Source organism: Helianthus annuus, chromosome 7 (genome assembly GCF_002127325.2).
Source record: "Helianthus annuus cultivar XRQ/B chromosome 7, HanXRQr2.0-SUNRISE, whole genome shotgun sequence".
Classification (NCBI taxonomy): Eukaryota; Viridiplantae; Streptophyta; class Magnoliopsida; order Asterales; family Asteraceae; genus Helianthus; species Helianthus annuus.
In genome coordinates this window covers 136,821,451-136,839,739 of record NC_035439.2, presented here as the reverse complement: position 1 = coordinate 136,839,739, position 18,289 = coordinate 136,821,451, and the positions used below count along the sequence as shown (strand labels likewise).

The 18,289-nt window shown below is 39.2% G+C and overlaps 1 long non-coding RNA gene and 1 other non-coding gene across 2 annotated transcripts; one reads left to right on the top strand and one right to left on the bottom strand.

Moving 5' to 3' along the window:
* Positions 1-10,800: 10,800 nt before the first annotated feature.
* On the top strand, positions 10,801-13,815 carry LOC110868721. The gene is made up of 3 exons (XR_002552691.2): positions 10,801-11,122; positions 12,360-13,178; positions 13,567-13,815. It is a non-coding gene; the product is annotated as an uncharacterized LOC110868721 (long non-coding RNA).
* Positions 13,816-14,216: 401 nt separating this feature from the next.
* TRNAA-UGC lies at positions 14,217-14,289 on the bottom strand. Its single transcript has one exon. It is a non-coding gene; the product is annotated as a tRNA-Ala (tRNA).
* Positions 14,290-18,289: the final 4,000 nt, after the last annotated feature.

Genomic DNA, 18,289 nt, shown 5'->3' with positions numbered 1-18,289 from the left:
CAGTAACCATCAAACTGATTGAGGTATGGATGCTATCCATCTATTCGTCATGTTTCCGAAACGAAAGTCATAATTAACGTCTGGTTAAATCAAATATGTTTCTTTTTGAATGCACATCTTTTTTTCTTTTGTATTAGTAGGGGTGTTCTGTATGGTCTTGTTGGAGAAGACAACAGTCCCTAAATTCACTTTGTCCAAGTTTCTTTTTAGCTTCCGTTTGGCCTTGACTTTAAATCCATCATTCTTTTATTTAATATTTAGTAAAACTCATTTTTATTATATAAACCATTATTTGTTTTATTTATTTAAGCACTAAGTTATGAATAAATTTCCAAGATAGGTACTCTATTTTCTAAATACAAATACTAATTTTCAATGTATAAAGATAAAACAATTAGCTTATAGATTCTCGTTTGTATATTGAGTAAAATAAAAAGGAACTTATCCAAAATTTCAAAAACTAAAATGAATAATAAGTTGTAAACTGTTGTTCTTCAAAGGCCAAACATCACGTAATTTATTTATTAGAAATTAAGTTGTGAAAATAATTGTAGGATTTGCAACATTTATTCCTCTCGTGCGGGTTACTTACGGCCTTCCTATCGCAATTAAGGTACGGACTCTAAGCAACTTATGTGTACGAATTTAGATTTTCGCAACCTCATTGTCGGAAACTTAAAGTCGTTTTTATATGCTTTTGTCATCTTTAAGATTATGTGATATGATATATGTATATGGATATAGTTATAATGTTTGTTATCGAATAGAAATACGAAGCACCGAAATACTGAATATGACTCACCGAATTACCGAATGTGATGCACCGAATATGAGTATATGACTCACCGAATGCCATTATATGACGCACCGAATGTGACTATGTGACGCACCGAATGTGAACTAACTACGAACCGAACTACCGAATTGTGACTCACCGAATGTGGCTAACTGTATGTGCTATGTATATTGGTTGTTATATAGATATTGTTAAGAATTCATACGCTTTATAGTTGTTGTTCCACTGAGTAAGATTTTACTCAGGCGTGCATATGTCTTTTATGTACGTTAGGTTACAAGAAAATCAAGGAAGACTTGGAAAAGGGCTCGGGAGAATAAAAGACTCACAGGAATTTTCATAAAAATTTACCATGACTTGTATTTTTTTTATTGAAATAAAGTAATGCTTTTATTTTAATGAAATGATGCATTGAATTCTGTATACTGTATCAGTGACACGTTAGCCCTAGTCGGGACGGGGTGTTACACCAGCGTTATTGCCGCCATTAGCTGTGCCATGCCGCCGCCTACACTTACCGCCGCTGTGACTGTAATAGCTAGTCCCGTTTCCACACCACTGACTTCCATTGTCGCTCCTTCCTCTTTGTTTGATTCACCACTGAGTATATTTTCTGTTGCCGAAAAGGAGGTGTCCGCCGTGCCCGTTGTCCAAGAGGCGACTAGTGTCGGGGGCGCCACTGTCATTGACGTTGGAGGGTCTAGTAGTGGCATTGCTGACGATGGTGCCCGCCTGGTTGATGACCTCTACCTGCCCACTATCAGCTGGGATCCCAATGCCCGAGATAAACGCTTCCAGCCCCAATGGAAAATTGTCGGGTCTTCTAGGCTAATCTTCCCCCCAGTGATTCAACACTGGATTGAGCGGGCTTATCCCCCAGCTGAAGTGGCATATGTTGAAGGTTTGAACAACGAAAATCTGATGAACTCCACTATGGCGGATTCCGTCAGTCAACCTCGGAGGTTAGCGGATATTCGGCGCAGGTGGATGCATGATAACACCCAGCTCCACCAAGCGCGGGCTACTATCCAAGAACTGAAAGATGACAAGTACCGTTTGGAGAGTCAACTCCAGGCTGCCGGGTTGAGAGAAGCTAGGTTTTTGTCAGAGAAGAACAAAGCCGAGGATGATTTGAAAAGGGTGACCGTCCACCTTGCCGAGGAGCGAATTATGTGAGCTCGCGATATAGCGGAGAAAGACCGGGTCCTTGCTCAGGCTAGGAGTGTGCAAAAGAGTTAGAGCGTAAGGCCATTGCTGAAGCCCAAAAGGTGAGATCTGAAATGTCTGTTCGGTTGGAAAAGTTCTGAATTGACACTGATTTTTTGTCTCAGGTGCAAGAGCGGTACCAGGGGCTGACTGCTGAGGTAGAGGCATCCAATGCCAAAGCCCGGTCGCTACAAGCGGAGCTGGAGGAGCGAGAAGAGAAGCTTAGGAAACTCCAAAACCACTGCGACTCCCTTGTTTCCCAGAACAACGCGCTTACCGAGTCATCTACCGCCCGCCTGAAGGAGGTGGAAGGTGCCCTGGAGCAATCAAATGCTGAGGTGGACGGCTTGACTAGCCAGCTGGCGGCTCTGCGGGGCGATAGGAATTAGCTAATATGTAATGGCTTGGTGGGGGCGTTTGAGTATCTCCGACAGTCGCCCCCTTTTACAGCTTTGATAGATCGCCTGTCCGCCGCCGCGTATCAGTCTGGTCATCATGATGGCGTTTATAAGGGCTATTTGGAGTGCCAGCAGTTGGAGAAGGTTGCTCCTAATTTCCACACAGCAAGGGGCAAGTTCCAAAGTGACATGGCTGATGCACTCGAGGCAGCATACAATGAACCACTATCCTCGTATGAGGATTTAATGGATAAAGTGAACGAGGATGGCATAGATTCTCTGCGCTTACTGCTGGACCCTGCAGAGGAGTCTAAAGAGGAATAAGTAGTTTATTTTGTTTCGCATGTATTGTACTTCCTTGCAACTTTCGTAATGACACTGTTTGACTTGGGTTTTGTGAAATATCTGCATGATTTGTCAGACATTTTAATGCTAATTTCATGATTGTTGACGCCGCCGTTTTTCTGAAATGTGGCTATTTGACATGTAATAATTATTTTTCATTAATGATGCTATCGTCATCACTGTCAAGACTGTTTAACTATTTACCCATCTATAAATTGGGTTTGCTTTTCCTGATTTGGTAACTTGACAAGGTGAGTCGGAAAAGTTGTAGACAAAGGGTTTCCGATATCTTCCGGCGCTTAGATGCCGCTGACGGTTTGGTGCAACTGCATATTCCGGTAACGAGATCGATGATTCGGATGGGAGGGTCGCCTTCCCATGTTGTCTTGTCCCGGGCGAATCGAGCATGCAAGAGTGTTGTTTATGAAGACCCTCTGCCAGCTGACCCAAATGTAGCATCATTATCAGCTGACACCTTGAGGGAGGTTATACCGGTTGATTATGTCCAATGTTGCCGTTTGGTGTATGAACGTCGTCGCGGTGGTTGTTCCATGAGGAATCCTGTAGATGACCCGGGGATGATAGCCCCACCGGTGATTGGAGGATCGACCGATGACTTGGCCGTTGATCCTCGTGTACTGGGCTGTGGTGGTAAGGTGCTGCCTACCCCTGCAGAGGTGATGGCAACCTTTTCCCACAAGTAGGTGTTAGAACATGTTCTTTTTGGTTCCCATGTGTTGGTTTTTAGCAACAGGGACAAGTACTTGGTTTGTCTAAGATAGTTCATACGCATTTGTTATCAAAATGCCTATCTTTTTGTAGCGGTTAGCGCATCTATTACCAAGATACCCGCTGTCAGCGCTGTATGTATTGACCCCATAACTTATATGCTTGAAAATATTTCGTGTTTAAGGGTACTTTTTGTGGTTTACCGTTATGTGCAGTTACAATGCGAGGGTAATTTTCATTATATGATTAAGTAACGATGAAAAACAAAGGTAAATAACTTTTATTAAACTCAAACTTAAATGAAACGAGGTGACATCCCTGTGGATGGATTACACTTGTTTTCCAAAGAAAAGTCTACTCTTGCTGTTAGGAGCAAGGCACTACAAATAACACTTTTTCAGTTGGGCTATGTTCTAACTACGCAGCACGGCGGTACCGTCTAGTCTGGACAAGCGGTAGGCCCCTTTGCCCAGATCTTCTTGAATGACGTAGGGGCCCTCCCAGTTGGGTCCCAGTTTGCCTGAGGGTTCCTCCCTACTGGCTTCATTATCGCGCATGACGTAGTCGCCTTCTTTGAAAGTATGCTGGACCACGCGTTTGTTATAGTACTTTTCTAATGTCTTCTTGTATTTTGCTTCGTTGATGGCGGCTGCTTCACGCCTTTCTTCAAGTATGTCTAGGCCTTCCCTTAGGAGCCTATCATTGTCGTCGCCTGTGGTGAGGCGGCGTAGTGACGGCAATCCCGCTTTCGCGGGTATCATTGCTTCCGCGCCGTAGGTTAGGCTGAAGGGGGTTTCATTATTGCTTGTCTTAGGCATTGTTCGGTGTGCCCAGAGGACGTTTGGCAGTTCTTCCACCCAGGAGCTTCCCTCATAACCTAACCTTCTTTTTATACCATCCAGCAAACTCCTATTCGCCCGCTCTACCTGGCCGTTTCCCTAGGGGTGCGCCACTAATGTGAAAATTTGCTGGATCTGGAGGTCGGCGCACCATTCTTGAAAAACCCTGTTGGTAAACTGTGTTCCATTGTCACTCACCAGATATAGCGCCAATCCAAATCGACATACTATGTGTTCCCAAAGGAACTTTTTAGCATTCTCTGCCGTGATTTTAGCCAAAGGCTTGGCCTCCACCCACTTGGTAAAGTAATCAATCGCCACGATTAAGTGTTTTAGCCTTCCGGGAGCTGGCGGAAATGATCTAACAATATCCACTGCCCATTTTTGAAAAGGCCATGCTGCTGTAACCGGTATTAAGTTGTTCTTGGGCCTGAGTGTTTGGGGGGCGAATTTTTTGGCAACTACGACACTTTCTGAGTTCTCGTACGGCGCCTTCGTGAATTCCGGGCCAATAGTACCCGACGTTATGGATTTTGGCCACAACTACCCGGGGTCCGGCATGAATGCCACATATGCCTGCATGAATCTTGCTTATTAAGTACTTTGCTTCTGTTGGAGAGACACACCGCAAAAGTGGTCCCAAGTATGACTTTCGATACAGGACATCGTTATTCACTTCGTATTGCAATGCCTTTGTCTGTACCTACTGTGCTTCGCCCCTAACGGGAGGTAACTCCCCATTGGTGAGGAATTTCAGCATTGGGGTGTACCAGCAAGGTTCTTCCGTTGTAACGGCGGAAACATTCCGTGGTTCGATTGAGGGTGTCTGTAGCGTTTCAACTTTGACTTCTTTTTCCATGCCCGAGGTGGCGTGTTTGCGTAGAGCATCCGTTATTTGGTTTTTGCCTCTATAGACGTGGATGAGTGTGACATTATCAAAGGAAGCCATGAGCTCCTTCGTTTTTGCCAGGTATCTCGCCATTGATTCATCTTTGTCCTCGTATGTTTCATTTACTTGATTGTTGACCAATAAAGAATCAACATATGCATCAACCCTTGTGGCTCCCATAGATTGGGCCATTCTTAAACCCGCGAGTAGCGCTTCATATTCTGCTTCATTGTTGGAACATTCGAAATCGAAACGTAAGGCGTACATCAGTCTTATCTCGTCTGGGCTTATTAACATTAAACCCGCCCCAGACCCTTTTCCACTTGATGACCCATCGGTGTAAAGTTTCCAGGTCTATCAGGCAGTGCTGGATTCCGGGATGTCTCGGATGGCGGGGTCCACTATAGTTTCTCCTTCAGGGATCTCAGCTAGGAAGTCGTCGATTACCTACCATTTGACTGTTGTTCGTTTACGTTATTCAATATCCAGAGCGCCTAGTTCAATTGCCCATTTGGCCAATCTTCCGGTGATCTCTAGCTTGTGTAAAATTTGCTGTAGCGGGTAATTCGTCAAGACCTATACGCAGTGTGCTTGAAAATATCTTCTTAATCGCCGAGTGGCGTGAACTAGTGCCAGGACCAGCTTTTCCAGGGTTGGGTACCGCGTTTCGGGTCCTGCTAATACTCGGCTGATGTAATATATGGGTGTCTGCTTCCCATCTATTTCCACCATGAGTACCGCGCTTACCGCGTTATGGGCTGCTGCCAAATACATTTTGAGCACTTCCTTAGGGCATGGCGCTGTCAACATGGGTAATTTTTCATTGAAACGTTTCATGTCTTGCAGGGCTTCTTCCGCTTCGCCGGTCCATTTGAAGTTCTTTTTGTTGAGGCAATCTTTCAACGTCTTTATAAATGGCAAAGATTTCTCGGCATGTCTTGCTAAGAATCTGTTAATCGCCACTAAACGCCCGTTTAATGCTTGCGCTTCTTTCAAAGTTCTTGGAGAGGGCATCCGCGTTATGGCAGCCACCTTTTCCGGGTTAGCTTTAAAGCCGTCCCGGGTGACTATCACGCCTAAGAACTTTCCTTCCTCTACCCCGAAAGAGCATTTCTTGGGGTTGAGTTTGATGTTGTATTCTCTAAGCTTTTGGAAAGTTTCCTCAATGTCTTCTAGCATTTGTTTCTCTTCACTGCTTTTGATCACAAGATCATCGACGTATACTTCCAAATTTCTGCCAATTTGTGTTTCGAAAGCTTTGTCCATAAGTCGCTGGTAGGTGGCCCCGGCATTTCGTAGGCCAAAAGGCATCTTCGTGTAACAAAAAATGCCAACGTCAGTGTGAAACTCCATTTTTTCTTCATCTTCTTTGGACATCTTAATCTGGTTGTACCCTTTATAAGCGTCTAAGAAACACTTATACCTGTAAGGGACCAGGGAATCTACCTTGAAGTCCATCTCAGGCAGTGGGTACGCGTCTTGGGGGCATGCTTTATTTAGATCTTTGAAATCAATGCACATCCGCCATGTGCCGTCGGGCTTCTTTACCATCACCGGGTTTGATACCCACGTATGGTACTGTGTTTCTCTGAGGATTCCGGCTTCCACCAATTTTCGTACCTCTCTAACCACCGCTGCCTTTCGATCCGGAGCCATACTGCGTTTACCCTGTGCGACTGGCTTGATGCCTGGGGTGTCGCTAGCTTGTGTTCTACCTTATCGCGGGGTATTCCTGTCATGTCGGATTGTTCGAAAGCAAAGATATCGACATTCCTTCTCAGCAACTGTTTCAAATCGTTTTTAACCTCGGGAGAAAGGCTGTCTCTAATTGTAACTATCTGATCCGGATGGCGTGTGCTTAATACCCATCTTTCTGGACCAACGGCTCCGGTGGGGCCTTGGCGACATCTTTTGGCGTTTAATACCTCCCCTATCTTGTCACGAAACACTGTTGCAACACCCCGTAGGGTAGGGAACTTCATAAAACCTCGCGCCGTAGAAACTATCGCGTCCAATTTCCCCAAAGTGAACCTTCCAATGATCACATTGTGGTATGACTCAGCGCGTACCACGAGGAAAGTTAGGAGTATGGTTCTTTCTCTGGGTTCTTGTCCAAACGTAACTGGAAAGGTAATCTGACCAATTGGGTCCACCTTTTCTCCAGTGAACCCTTTGATGGGGGCGTGCACCGACTCAAGCAGCTTTCTGTCTTCCGGTTGCATTCTATTGAAACAATGCTCATAGATAATGTCTTCTGAACTCCCGGTATCTACCAGGATTCTTCTCATGCGGTAATCCCCCACTGCAGCGGATATGATCAGGGCATCCGTGGTGAGGTGCAAATCTTCCACGCGAGGTTCAATGGTCATGGTTGCTAACATCCAGGGTTCGAGCGTGGAGAAACTCCGCTTTGCCCCTTTTCCCTTGTCGGCGTGTACCATGTTAAGTTCTCGCGGTCTCTTTCCCACCGTCTTATCATTCTCTTCCTTGACGGCGGGTGGTCCCTGCTTGATATCTCTCACTAAGTGTGCCAATTTACCCGCTTTCATGAAATATTCAATCTGCTTTTTTAACTAAACACAATCATTCGTATCGTGGCCGCTTCCCTTATGGTATTCATAATATTTACTTGTGTCTTTGTTAGGATTGTCTTTCAGCGGCTTTGGAGGATTAAACTTTTGAATAGGTTGAGATGATCGTCTGGATCACTTAACCCGTCGTACTTGCCTACCGTCTGGGGCATCTTGGGTTTTTCCTTGATAGGGGCTTCCGCTATTCTTCGGGTGAATTTGGATTTGAAGGTAGCATCTACCGGTTTGTATGGCCTGGTAAGTTCGTCTTCTTCCACGTTGATGGGTTGCACAGGAGGGGTTATCCCGCCCTGGCTGATACCCTGGGTGACAGTGAGTGGGATTGGAGTAACGTTAACTGTTGAGCTTGGTCCTCTTCCTGGGGAGAAACGAGGTCTAGATTTATTTCCTCTATCATATAAGGGTTCCTCCGAGGGAGGAGTTTGACTGTAGACCGGTTGGGATGCTGGAAGAGTCCACCAAGGCGGCATAGACGCCGCATATTGCGATTGTTGAGTATAACCTTGTGGTCCTCCCTGGGGAGCATACATTGACGTGTTGTATGGGGGCAAGTACCCGTAGGGGGTGCAAAGTAATATCCGAGAAAATAAGCCTGGTTTCCTGGGGTCACTGGGGCATTCATGATTCCAGCGGGCATGACCTCAGGTTGATGAGGCGGCGTGGATAACGCCGCTGTAAGCGCTGCCGAATACAGGGTGGCATGGCGTAAGTAACCGAAGGTTGATAGTAGCGGGGTGTGCCACCCTGCATATGACGGTGCTGGGGTTAGCAGATGTGATAACCTGCGTAGTGTTGTGACGTATAGTCTGTGCATTGGAGGTTGCGGCTGAGGCAAAAACGTTTATGCCTGTTGTGATTGGTCCAACTGACTGGAGCTGTAAAGGAGTGTATGAAAATAAATCTGCTATTCTTGTCCCAGAAGAAGCAGCGATGGTATTGGCAAAACCTGGTGGGGGTCCTTCTGCCTCAAACTCCAAGTCGAGTGACCTGGTTACAATCGGTGAAACTGGCGTGGAGACAGTGGGGTTTGTTTCCTCCAACAGATTGCTAGTTACCATCGCTTGACTCAGTGTTGTAGCTATGTTCTGATCGCTTGCCATTGGGGTTCAGTCTTGTTGTTGCTACTGATCTGGTCCCACGGATGGCGCCAATGAAGAAACACTAACCTTCACGGTAGTATCCAACGAGGACTTCAACACCTGAGGATCCGAACAACTTAACTGCAAAACAGAACACCGTTAGGACTCGTTACAGGAATGGGGTTATTCCTGTAACCACCCTCCGGCGTGAGAATAAGTCTCGGTTTTGGGAGTGAAAGAATATGTGTAGAGAGAGAAATTGTATGAGAGTAAGATGATCTATACCTTAGATGTTTACCTCTATTTATAGTTTACTATTAGGGTTTCCCTTAACTTAGGATGGGCTCCGATAAGTTAGGGATTTGTATAATCTTCCCAAAAAGTTGGAGATTTGGTTGCATGACCTATCCATGCAAAGGCGGAATATTCTAGAATAAACGTTTATAATTATTTGTTTATAATAAAATAATAGGTAATAACCAGGTCGGGTTAGCCGATTCGGGGCATACCTCGTCATGATCCCGTTTTATTCATTGCATCAATATCCACATTTTCCCTTCCTTAAGAAAACTTCACAAACAACCAAGTAAATGAACCCATAAAAGAACTAAAAGCACCGATACAAATTATATACAATCGATTTTGAATTTTATTCTTTTGAAGTCCATTTTGTTTTTCTAGTTTTTATAATTGTTTCCAAACTAGTTGATGCCCCGCCCGCGTTGCGGGGTGATGGCCGAATAATTCTCAATCAATTAAAAAAAACACTATTATAGTTTTGTTAGGAAAAAAAACTAAAACGATGACAAGACCGTAGTTCTTAGCTCAGGGCAAAACTGTAGTTTGTCAGGATTAATGAGTGAGTGTTAGGCAGCTCATTGACATGGAAAAAAATTAAATCCAGTCAACCAATTAGAAAAAACACTTTTATAGTTTTGCTAAAAAAACTAAAATGATAGCAATACTGTAATTTGAACTGATAGCAAAGTTGTATTTGTTGATTTGGGTAAAATCGTAATTTGCCAAAAGTTAAAATGATGACAATGCCATAAATTTAAACCAGAGACAAAATCGTAATATAATTTTGCACTAAGGACAAAATCGTAATTTTACGCTGGGAACAAAAGTATATTTTTAATTTGAACTGAGGGCAAAATCGTAATTTTGAATTGGGGGGGGGGGGCAAAAGCATACTTTTTTTTTTAACCGGGCAATAACATAATTTTAAACTGAAGGCAAAATCATAATTTTTGAAACGGGGCGAAAATGCAAAATCGTCAGTTTTAGTTTGGGAGAAAAGCAAAAATTTATTTTGAACTGGGGCCAAAAATATAATTGTAATCTAGGGATAAAATCATAATTTTGAACCGGATGGCAAAATCGTAATTTTGAGCGAAGGACAAAAACATAATTTTATTTTGAAGTGGGGGCAAAGCCGGAAAAATATTTTAAATTAAGGACAAAACCGTAATTTTAAAACGAATATAAAACAATAAAATGATTGGTCCAATGGGGGTGTGCCAGGCAGCTGCCTGACACTATTCCTCCATTTGGTTTTTTATATGTAGGAAATTCATACACTAAATAATATTATAATGGTGATTAATTGTTGACATGACTTCCTTAAGAAAACTTCACAAACAACCAAGTAAATGAATCCATAAAAAGAACTAAAAGCGCTGATACAAATTATATACAATCGATTTTGAATTTTATTCTTTTGAAGTCCAAGTTATTTAAAATCTAATTATATATACTTCTAATTTACAACATACTTGTGCATATAGTTGTTGTAAATTGTGCATAGCATAAATTGTGTTAACATGCTTTTCTTTGTTGAACCCTTAGCTTAGAAAATTATACATTACTTTGCTATTTTGTCCCGTATATCCATATGCCATGTACCTCTCACCATAGCCACATATTGTTTTAAAGGGATTTCTTCAGTAGTTCAGAATAGATAGAGAGAGAAGAAACAGATCGTATGATGGAGAATGGAGAGATGAGAGCGATAGAGAGAAGAGAAAGCAGTAGAGCAAATGAAGCCAAAGGTGTTACGTCGGCACCGATGTAGCGGCGGTGTTCAGGTTTCAACTTACACAATGTCATCGTATTGGAACGCCAAAGGTATATCGTATTCAACCAGCTTCTTACGCGAATCTCGGATCTTCTTCTTCTTACAAATCGAAGACTTATAAGGTTCGCCGTAGTAGCTCCGGTATCGGAGTTAGGGATTCCGATGGTAACAAGGTAACTACCGCACTCTTCGTATCTATTTTACCCATTTAAAAACTTGCTTTCACATGAAATTATAAAATTAGTGATGTAATTGTTCTTTGATTTCATTATTATTCATTTTATTGTGAATTTTAGCTTTTTAAATAGGATCGAGGCTTATTTAGGTGAACTTTTATTTTGGGCCAATCATAGTTATATTTTTTTACTATATTTTCTTGAAAAGTTTATATTTTTTGGTGTTCTTGTCATTGATTTCCCTGCAATTTATTGTGAATTTTAGGTTTTTAAAGAGGAATGAAGCTTATTTAGGTGAACTTTTAATTTGGGTCAATCATAGTTTTGTGTTTTTTAACGTATTATTATTATGCATAACCCTTTCTTTCTTAGTTTCTTGGGCTAAGCTTTGACCGGTCTTTTGCCTAAACCAGTCCAAAGTTAGTGTTTTGATCTGTATTTTTAAGAAACTTTACAAACGGATAAGTTAACTAACTGTCTATTATTTGGCATATTTTGTTTGTGGGAGCTTTTCCACTGTAGCTGTTTGTGCTTGTCTCGCCGGCGCAACACTCGAAGATTGTTTGGTTTTCCGCCAAAATGGAGATAGGGCTAGCGGTTAAGGGTTTTTTTTCTTTTTTTTGGCTATGAAGTCTAAGTTAATACATAGTTAAACCGGTTTGACACCTTAATTACATGGTTTAAAGCGTGTCTAGACACGTTCCACCCAACTAATTCGTGTGAAACTTGTTATAGTAATCGTGTTAACTGTGTTAGTAGTTTCACACAACACGTTTAACCTTTGTATTAAAACGACTTAGTTGTGTAACCTTTGTAAATAAGCTTAGAGGAAGTAATCTGAGTAAAGTGAAGAAGCCGCATTTGGATCAGCTTTTATAAGAACCCTAGAGTTGAGTTTAGCGGAACGTTTTCTAAGTAGATCAGGTAAAATCAACAACTTTGACACAGTGAGTTTTAGCGGGTATCAAAAAATTGATTCACAAATTAGTTTCTTTCCCGGTAAGATCAGTTATCATAAATTTTCAAATCGTGTCATATTTGGTAATTGGTTTATGTAAATCTTGATTGATTCCATTATATTCTGGTAGTGTATGTATGTTTCTATGTTACAAAGTGCTTTATTCATGCGTGATTCTATGTCTTTTTTAAGTATATTATGGGTTTTTTTTATTTCATTATATGGATGAACAAATGAATAGTCAAACCTACATCAACAAAATTGTTGAAAGTGCAGTTTGTTATTCTAAATTCCATGAAAATATGTGGATATTGAGAAGAGGAAGTTGGAACACTTGGAAATGGAATCGATGAAGAAAGTGTTTGCAGCGTCAACATTCAGGGAGGCCAGATGGCAAATTAGCAAGTTAAGACATTTTGTGTGTATTTTTTAAATTTTGTTTATTGTAGCACAAATTAGCTATGCAATGGGAGGCATATATATGCAGTTTTTTTTTTTTTTTTTGAAGAATCAAGGCCCGATCTTACCCAAGTTCTCTATTCGAGGTACTTGACCATATTCTACACCATATGTGTACATAAGTGTATACAAGGGTGTTAAATGGGTTGAACCAACAAGAATTAAAACTCAAAAATGCTTATGACGATGTCCTTTTCTCATGGCACCAAGTAGTTTGGTAATATTGCGAAAAAGGGCTTTGTATAAACTCTGCACTTTTTTTAACAAATTTAGTCCACTGGATCAATGCTTGATATACAAATTGATCATTTTTGCAAATCGAAACGTGAAATAGACATTGATTTTCATGTGCTAATAATTAAGGAAATAATAGTTTTATAGAAAATGGTCAAAAATACTTGCCACACACTGCGATTGCTTCCAAGACAAGGCCAATGTTGAGAAACGTGGCGAGACTATTACCCCAATTAGAGGTTTTTTTGACGTAGTTAATATCGAATGCTATTGAGTATGATTTTTTATTGATGTTTGCTTTTGTCTTCTGGTTTTTAATTGGTTTTCTTTTGATCTCAACGTGATAGAAACTCAACTCAAAAACGATGAAGACTCTTGATTGTGCAAAAAAGGGTTTTGCTGGTATGTCAACTCGCCAAGATAGAATCTATGTACTCTTATAGTGTTAAAAGAAGGCATTACATTGCTTTTATTTTTGAAATTTGAACATGCATATATATATACACACATATACTACATTTATATATAGATAAGACACTGCACTCTGCACAGAACAGAAGGCTCATACGCTCTGCGAGAGTCAAAAGAGTCAAGATGGCAAAATTTACGGGTCAGGCGGGGTTGGTAACAGGTCAAACAAGCTGGTCATTATGGTAGAAGTCAACATAATTAAGTCAAGTTGTTTTGACCCACATACTTTTTGTCCTTTATTTTATCTTTTTTATAAATAATGCATCATTTCCGTACATATCTCGATTGAAATTTTCTCTTATTCTTTGTTTCTTTTCAGAATGTTCGAATAACACCATCACCAATGGAGACCACATTCTTATACAACTCCACTGACAAAAGGCTGCTGAAAGATTTTGGGGGAATAGAATTTTGAGTTTAGGGAAGTCAGGACTTGATTTTTGGTAATATTGCTAGATGTCAATTTTTTTTTTTTTTTTTTTTTTTTTTGTGTATAACATCTGTTGATTGATATGGGTTTAGCTAAAGCTTGAATCTTTTAGAAAATTTGATGATTAAATGCTGCTGATTTTCTGTGAAGAGAATTTTGGGTTTTTTTTCCTTTCTTTTGCGTTTTGTTGGTGTTGAGAGGCTGCGGAAAGTGTTATAAATGATGAAAAGAGATCTTTATCTAGCATTTGACAAACCTGCGCACGCTTCACCAAAAATAGTTACATTTTTATAAATAAAAAATAATAGTTCTGTTATGCCTGGTAACGCTACCGAACCGATATAAACGATTGATGTCGTAATGAACATTACTCATTGATGTCGTAGTGAACATTACTCGTAATGAACGACGCATTGTTTTAGGTCTCCCGCCGCAACGCGAGGGGTGCTTAATATTAGTTTAGTTCAACAATTAATCACCATTATAATATTATTTAGTGTATGAATTTGGAAACAATTATAAAAACTTGAAAAACAAAATGGAGATGCGGGGGATCGAACCCCGTGCCTCTCGCATGCAAAGCGAGCGCTCTACCATTTGAGCTACATCCCCAAGTTGTGTTATAAACGCAATGACTAATATATTATACTAATAAAAGGTACAAATGCTGTTACTAGTTATAAAAGTTGTGCCTTATATCAATTTATTTATTTTATGGTCGCATATGTTAGCATATATAAAAATTAATTATAGTAAAGAGTGTTATGTAACTATTAGTACACAAATATAGATAAAAATTAATTATAGTAAAGAGTGTTATGTAACTATTAGTACACAAATATAGATAATAGTTTAAGAGTTAATTGCCCGGATAGTCCTTGTGGTTTGCTATTTTTTCACGTTTAGTCCTCATCTTTTCAAAATAGCATGTTTGTTCCCTATAATTTTACAAATTGTTACTCGGATAGTCCTCTCAGTGGATGAAAATTAGTTTTTCCAATTAACTTTATGTGAAATGACTAAACTACCATCATTTATATATTATAAATAAAACAAAGAGTTAATTACTTCATCCCTGTGGTTTGTCAAAAATCACTATTTCAGTCCATTAGTTTAAAAATTGTGATTTCAGTCCCTGTGGTTTCACTTTTGTAACCATTTCAGTCCATCTCCGTTAATCCCATCCATTTGTTCTGTTAAGTATGCGTGAATTGACCATAATGCCCTTATTAATAAAAAACAAAAACATATCTAAATGAGTTAATTACTATTTCCGTCCCTGTGATTTGTCAAAAATCAGTATTTCAGTCCATTAGTTTAAAAATTCCGATTTCAGTCCCTGTGGTTTCACTTTCGTAACCATTTCAGTCCAGTCTCCTAACACCGTCTATTTTACCGTTAAGTTTTTAACGAAATACCTAAATTACCCTTGTGTTAATTATATATGGACTTATATGATTTTATTATTGTATTTATATTTATAGACTTAGATTGGATTGTAGGTTCGACCCACCATGGCTTCAGTAGAAGTAGAAGTCTTGCACTATTTTTACATATATGGCTCCAAAATTTTAAGTTTGGATTTTAGAATGAGAAAATGTCCAGGTAAGCAGTATTTTTCAAAGTTATTATGTTAACTGATGCTAGGAAGATATTAATTGGGGTGGGGTAATGGGTTGCCGGACATTAAGAGGGTGGGGTTGTGATGCCGGAGAAGATGACCGGAAACTTTTGCTGGAAATGAGAGCAGGGATGGAGTAGGGTGGGGTGGCGTGGGGTTGTGTTTTAACAAGTGGGTCCTAGAATACAATCTTTTAAATTCCCATGGTTTTTTTATTTAATTAACACAAGGGTAATTTAAGTATTTCATTAAAAACTTAACGGTAAAATAGACGGTGTTAGGAGACTGGACTGAAATGGTTACGAAAGTGAAACCACATGGACTGAAATCGCAATTTTTAAACTAATGGACTGAAATAATGATTTTTGACAAACCACATGGATGAAAACATTAATTAACTCATTTATATATCTTTTTGTTTTTTATTAATAAGGGCATTATGGTCAATTCACGTGTACTTAACATAATAAATGGATGGGGTTAACGGAGGTGGACTGAAATGGTTACGAAAGTGAAACCACAGGGACTGAAATCGCAATTTTTAAACTAATTGACTGAAATAGTGATTTTTGACAAAACACAGGGACGAAAACAGTAATTAACTCTAAAACAAATCATAAAACAAGTGGGACCTACACAACAAATCAAACCCCATCTGAATAAGATTCCGACCACTATCATCGAAAAACAAATCAAACCCCACCATCGTCATCCTTGCCGCCACCATCAAATGATGAATAACAGATGTCAAATACGTTCTTAATTATTAACAATTTATTGATGGATTATAGTGAACATGGCTTGGATAAGAATTAAGAGGATTCACATTCTATCCATCAAAATATGTGAGGGAAAGTTTTTATATTATAAAGGGTATAAAAAGTGGTTGTGAGTAGAGGAGAGAGAAAATGTTACTGTTCATCTGTATATTTGAGGGGACACTGTTCACCCACTATAAATTTTTTAATATATATTGAAAGTGGATGTGAGTGAAGGAGAGAGAAAAATGTAATGATAATATTATTTAATTGAAAGGGAGAGAGAAAAAGTATTTGTTTTTAGTGAAAATATATTGATATAGGAATTGTTTTTTAGTAGAATGTATGTATAATTTGATGGATTGGATGTGAATGCTCTAACACCAAAAGCCCCAAACAATTACCTGACAACAGGTAAATGAATCGAACCCAAATATCCCCAAATCCACTAACCACCAGTCTAAAATCTCACCTTCAATCGCCACAGTCGACTGTTGCAATATGGACGGTATATTACTCCAGTGCGGCGACTGTGGAGCTCGACTGAAATCCTTTCGAAGAAGCACAAGAACACGCAGAACACACTAAACATAGTGATCAAAAATGGTAATTGTTCATTCTAGATCAAACGGTAATCAGAAAAGATGTATGGATTTCAACTCGAAAAAGATATATGGATTTCAATGGTAATTGTTCATTCTATATCAAAACGGTAATCGAAATGGTAATTGTTTATTCTAGATCCAAACGTTCGGAGCCATCGGAAAATCGTCGGACTAGAAAGGACGGTGGTCTGGTCACTGGTGTTGAAGAAGAAGAAAAGGGGGCTTTGGGTTTAATTTTATACTAGGTTAGTTCCCCGTGTGTTACACGGGTTGAACAATTTAAACTATATAGTATAGATATTTCATGTAAATGCAAAACAAAGACAGAGACATTTACATATCATATTCACGTAAATGAGTTAATATAAATGTAACCCATCAACTCGTACATATTAATTAATGTCGTAGAGTTCGATAAGACGGCTCTAATGTCGGTTGAATGAGGTCAATCAGAGTCTATTTGATACCCTTTGTATGACTTCTTATTTTTTGAATCTTTGTATTTGATTCTAAACATATTATTAATATTATTGATAATAATTTTAGTTATATATATCAATAATATATATATATATATCAATAATATATTTAGTCTAACATATTAATATTATTATGAATTTCGAAACTTGTTTAGCTAGGATTTAAGATTCTATTGAAGTTTTAGTTTAACAATAGGTTATTGAATTAATAATAAGAATTTGTGTTAGATTAGATTAAATATTATTATTATTTGTATTAGATTAGATTAAATATTATTATTATTAATAATTTTAATCAATTAAATGAGAGAATGACAAGTGTCCCAAAACAGGTTTCTTTTATTATATAGTATAGATTTAGATAATAATGATGGGCCCACTTGTTTTGCAATGACCAATCAGATTTTCTTTATTTTATCTATTTATATTAAAAGTAAGGGTAGTTCAGTCATTTCACACGTACTTAACTGAACAAACTAACCTTCATCTATTTAGAGGACTATCCGAGTAACAAGTTACGATACCACAGGGAGCAAACATGATATTTTGAAAAGGTGGGGACTAAACGTGGAAAAATAGTAAACCACAGGGACCATCCAAACAATTAACTCATAGTTTAATGAACTATGAATTGTTAAAAGTATTGAGGAATAACTATCTCATGAAATCATCATATGAAATGTACACGTACGTTGAAACACAATGAAAGAGGAATAGACTCAACTCTCATAGTTTCATATAATCTCTCTAGATGATATCCAATCCTCATTGCCTTAAAAAGAAAATAATAATCGGGTGTGAAACATGTAAAAACAATTAACATACAACCAAAAGGAGTGGTTACGTTATAACATTTTTCCTCTAACGTAACGCACACCCACAATAGGAGGTGGTTCCGGGATTCCCTAGTGATGTTCATACATTGTGTATGTCGTGGGTGCCTCATTATTGATATTTTTACCAAGTGAACAAGCCCATCTTCTATGCAATTGTTATAGCGAATTGTGCAGTAATGTATTTCTATATGCGAACAAAAACAAACTATAACAAAGCGCTTCAAGTAAACCCAAAACTCCTAATCCCAAAACTCATGAAACCTAGTTTAGTGTCTCAATTATATTACCTAAGTTAATGAATTGGATGAAAATT